The sequence below is a fragment of the Nelumbo lutea genome, chromosome 5, assembly GCF_056320005.1.
Source record: "Nelumbo lutea isolate HS-2025 chromosome 5, American lotus-T2T, whole genome shotgun sequence".
NCBI lineage: Eukaryota > Viridiplantae > Streptophyta > Magnoliopsida > Proteales > Nelumbonaceae > Nelumbo > Nelumbo lutea.
The window spans coordinates 77,590,697-77,595,987 of NC_142688.1; positions in this window are offsets into that span (position 1 = coordinate 77,590,697).

Genomic DNA, 5,291 nt, shown 5'->3' on the forward strand with positions numbered 1-5,291 from the left:
GCAGTGTTTGTATACAAGAATAATCCCTAACTAACTAACAAACTTGACAGAAAAGAAAACTAAAGGAATATTGTCAGCTCAATCACATAATGCCAGCTCAGATAGTAAAGGATAAAAGAGAATAAAGGAAAATAATGAATAAAAGAACGAATAAAGATAATAACTCTACACCCCCCCCCCCCTCAAGTTGGAGTTTGGTGGATATCAAGCAAATCCTACTTGGACATGAAGTTGCTGAATTGAGGACCAGAAAGTGGCTTTGTAAAAACATCAGCTACTTGGTGATGAGTAGAAATATGCTGAGGATTGATGAAGCATTGCTTGAACTGCTCTCTAACTAAATGGCAATCGATGTCCATGTGTTTTGTTCTTTCATGAAACATCGGATTGGCAGTGATGTGTAGAGCAGCTTGATTGTCACACCAAAGAGAAATTGGAAGTTTTAATTGAATGCCAAAATCCTTGAGAACATAGGAGATCCATTGAAGTTCACAAACCGTTGCTGCTAAATTCCTATATTCTGCTTCTGCTGATGATCTTGAGACTGTTGTTTGTTTCTTTGTTTTCCAAGAAATGAGAGCTGACACCAAAGAAATGCAAAAACTTGTTAAGGATTTTCTGGTTTCAGAACAGGAGGCCCAGTCTGCATCACTGAAAGCTTCCAATTGATGAGAATTGTCTGTTGGATAAAAAAGACCTTTAGAATGACAACTTTTAGATATCTAAGCAAGTGCATTGCAGTTTCCCAATGTGACTAACATGGAGAGTTCACGAACTGATTTAGTTGCTATATAGAGTAGCTAATGTCTAGCCTGCTAATATTTAAATACAACAAACGCCCAACAAGCCTTCTATATCTTTCTGGTTCAGCTAGTGGAGGTCCTTTATTTGTGCAAAGCTTTTGACCCTTAGGAAAAGGTATTTTAGCTGGTTTAGCACCTAGGAGTCCAGTATCTGTTAGAATGTCAAAAATGTATTTCCTTTGGTTAAGAACAGTACCTGAAGAACTCCTAGCAGCCTTCAAACCCAGAAAATACTTGGCATAGCCAAGATCTTTGATAGTGAATAGCTTATCCAAGTACTGTTTGACTGAAATGATATCTGCTTCTGAAGTACCTGTTAGAAGTACATCATCTACATACACTAACAGTGCAATGAAGGAGTTAGATGTGTGCTTAACAAATAAACAATGATCATGAGCTAATTGATGGAAACCAAAAGCTTTAATTTTATCACTAAATTCAGCATTACATTGTCTTGAGGCTTGTTTAAGCCCATAGAGTGATCTCTTCAGTTTGTAGACATGACCCTTAGCAGCCTTAAAATACCCTTCTAGAGGTTGCATGTAAACGTCCTCATCCAAATATCCATGCAAGAATGCATTATTGATATCCAATTGATGGAAAAGTCATGATTTAGATGTTGCAATTGCAAGAAAAATTCTTACGATTACTATTTTGGCCACAGGAGAGAAACTATCAAAATAGTCAATCCCTTCCACCTAGTGAAAGCCTTTGGCTACAAGCCTGGCTTTGTATCTATCCACACTACCATCCGGATTCAACTTCACTTTATACACCCACTTAGAACCAATAGCCATTTTTCCTTCTGGTAAATCGGTGAGTTCCCAAGTTTCATTTTTCTCTAAAGCTTCTAATTCCTTATTCATTGCTTTAATCCATTCAGCATTAGTACTGGCTTGATTATAAGAAGTTGGTTCTTGAATATTTGACACATTAGCTAAAAAGGATAAATATGATACAGAAAGTGAAGGTGATTGAATAAATGGATATGTTGGAGGTGTGTGAAGTGTTGATGCATGAACCTGTGATTGATTGAGGATTCTGCCAGTAGTTTTAACATTGCTGCAAGCCAAATTAGTAACATAGTCTGTAAGTCATGCTGGTTTCTTTTTAATTCTAGTACTATGTTTGATAGGGGGTAAGTTGTCTATATTAACTGGGACTGTAGTTTCTGATTCTGTAATTTTAGGAAGTAAATCATAAGTTGGATCAATGGTTTCTACTATTGGTTCAGAGGTTGGTGAATTCAAAATATCAGGTGTTTCATTGGGCTGATCTACTGTTGGTATAGGTGATGATACATCTGATGTAGAGGTTGGTAAAAGATCTGAAATATTATCTGGAGAGAGTAGTGGTAAAACAATTTATGGATTTTTGTCAACAGAAACTGAATTGGTTTTGAAAAGGAAAATTTGCTCATAAAATTTTATGTCTCTTGACACAAACTTTATGATTTTCCAAATCATAGGCTTTATAAGCCTTTTTGCCAGGACTATACTCAATGAATATACACTTAAATGCTCTATGATCAAATTTGTTTTTATGAGGTAATGTATTTGTCACATAGCATAAGCAACCAAAGCATCTTAAATTAGTATAATCTGGTGGTTTATGAAATAGGATTTCAAATGGAGATTTCTAAGCTAACAATGAAGAGGGTAGTCTATTTATAATATGAGTAGCCATAAGGATGGAATGTCCCCATAATTTTTTAGGCAAATTAGATTGAAACATAAGAGCTCTTGCCACTTGCAAGAGATGCTTATGTTTCCTTTCAATAATTCCATTCTGTTGAGGTGTATAAGGGCACAATTTTTTATGTAACACCCCTTTGCTACAAAGAAAAAATTGGAAGTCATGGTTTGTAAACTCTATTCGATTGTCAGACCTTATGGTTTTGATAGCTTTATCAAATTGGGCCTTTACTATGTTGAAAAATTGAGTGAAAATGGCAAGTGTGTGACATCAGAAAGGTCCAAGTTGCTCTGGAATGGTCATCCACAATTGTTAAAATATATGTGGCTCCATTAATTGAAGGTTCTTTATATGGCCCCCAAGTATCCAAATGGATTAATTCAAAGGATTGTTGGGTAGTGATGCTGCTGGTTGGAAAAGGTAGCCTTTGTTGCTTAGACAAGTGATAAATTTCACACTCAACCTCATTTTGTAAATTCAAGCATTTAAGAAAATCAATATGTTTTAAAACATTCATTGAAGCATGTCCCAAACGGTCGTGCCAAAGAGAAATTTTTTAAGTAGTCATATTTTCATTGCTAGAAACAGCAACATTACAAGGTAATAAAGTATCATTGAAATTCAAAAACAACTTGTCACTGTTTGGCTTTTTATTACATCTGAATTTCCTAAGATAAGAGTTGTCTAAGATGTATAAGCTTCCTAATAGACAATGGCTTGGTAAGAATGTGAATTTTATTTGGGTAGACTTAGCAAGTTTATTTACTGATAAGATGTTGAATTTAAAACTAGGAATGTGCAAGGCATCTTTCAAACAAATATCAATTGACAAATGAATATTTCCAATGCTATGAACAAATTTAATGGATCTATCTAGTAAGCAAAGAGGTAATGGATGTTTAGTGGGTTTAGGCTTATCAAAAAGGGATTTATTTCCACACATGTGGTTTCAAGCCCCTGTGTCAATTATCCAAGTACCAGGCTTCAATAAGTCAATAGTACTCAATGCAAAACTTAAAGCACATTCAGTATTGAAGGAATTACCTGCATAGTTGTTTAGGTTGGCAAAATTGACAGGGTTGCCTTCCATAGTCATCTTTCCTTTCATCAGCTTTAGAACTTCTTATTGCACCATATTAGCCAAATCCACTTTCTTAGCAGTTTTCCCATTAAGCTTTTCTTTAGTTCCAAAATCAAAAGAAGTTTCCACCATATTGGCCATTGTTTTGTTTCCTGATTTTTTCTACTACTCCTAAAGCTCCTTATACCATTCTGGGTATCCATGGAGCTTGAAGCAAGTCTCCTTTACATGTCCCTTCACATTGCAATGATCACAATACTTGCTATCCCTATCCTTCCTACCCATGTCTATCTTCTTAGCATTTCCCTTATTAGTTCCATCCCTTTTGTATGGTTGATTGGTGTTTTGGGTTTTAGCAAATAACCCAATAGGGTCTATGTTCTCATTAAAAGTTATGTGTACTTCTCTCTGTTTCTCAACTCTGAGAACCAAGGAATAAACACGGTTCACAGAGGGTAAGGGTTCCATTACAAGGATTTGACTCCTTATATTATCATAATAGTTATTTAAATCCATTAGAAATTGCATTAATCTATTAAATGAATGTAAATCGGCAACTGCCTTAGCAGAACCACAGGTACAAGGTGGAATAGGCATTAAACAAGTCAATTCGTCCCACAACCCTTTAAGTATAGTATAATACTTAGCTACTGATTCATTCCCTTGAGATATTGAACTTATATATCTTTGGATTTGATACAGTAAATGCCCATTACTTTCACCAAACCTTTCAGCAATTTCATCCCAAAGTTCCTTAGCTGTAATAGAATATAGAAAGCATCTACTATTTCTTTTGAGATTGAGTTAAGGATCCAGGAAGTTACCGTGTAGTTCACCCTTGTCCATAGCTCAAACTTTGTTGTTCCTTCATCTGGTTGAGCAATCCTTCCATCTACGAAACCCAGCTTCAGCTTTGCACCCAGAGCTATCTTCATAGATCTGCTCCAGGTGAGGTAGTTGTTTCCACTTAATGGTGTTGTAACTAGCATCATTCCAGGATGATCCAAATTGTGCAAGAAGAAAGGATCTCCGTTTGAGTTATAGGCTAACTCTTTCGTAATCTCTACAACAGCTCCAGGGCCAGTCGTATTTCGACCATTTCGAGTAACTGAGGTATCCACCTCTTCTTCCATAGCGTTAATAAGAAATTTCTTTAATCAATCAAAAAACTCAGGCACCGGATCTTGATGCTCTGATACCATGAACAAAAGTAAAAGCAAGAAGAAAATGGAGAGAATTCTAGTATATTCTCTACACCCGAAAAGGTTACAAAAGCAGTGTTTATATAGAAGAATAATCCCTAACTAACTAACAAACTTGATAGAAAAGAAAACTAAAGGAATATTGCCAGTTCAACTAGTAAAGGATAAAAGAGAATAAAGGAAAATAATGAATAAAGATAATAACTCTACACTTCTATGGGGTCCATGGAGTCCATATTATTGATAATTTATTATGTGCAAATTGCTACATGAAATGTTTTTCCATCTATCATGATGCCTTTGAAGCTTCCAAGCAAAGTTCAAAATCTTGATACAATATCGGGCATATAGCATTATATGACAAATACCCGACACAAGAAATACAAACTTACAAAGCTTTTGGGGTTTTGTCTATTTTCATGGGGTAGGCAGATCCAAGACTGAAAACCCGATCAATGTTGAAAAAAAAAATTAAAAAGTTTTGTAGCTTGGAAACATCCAATATGCATG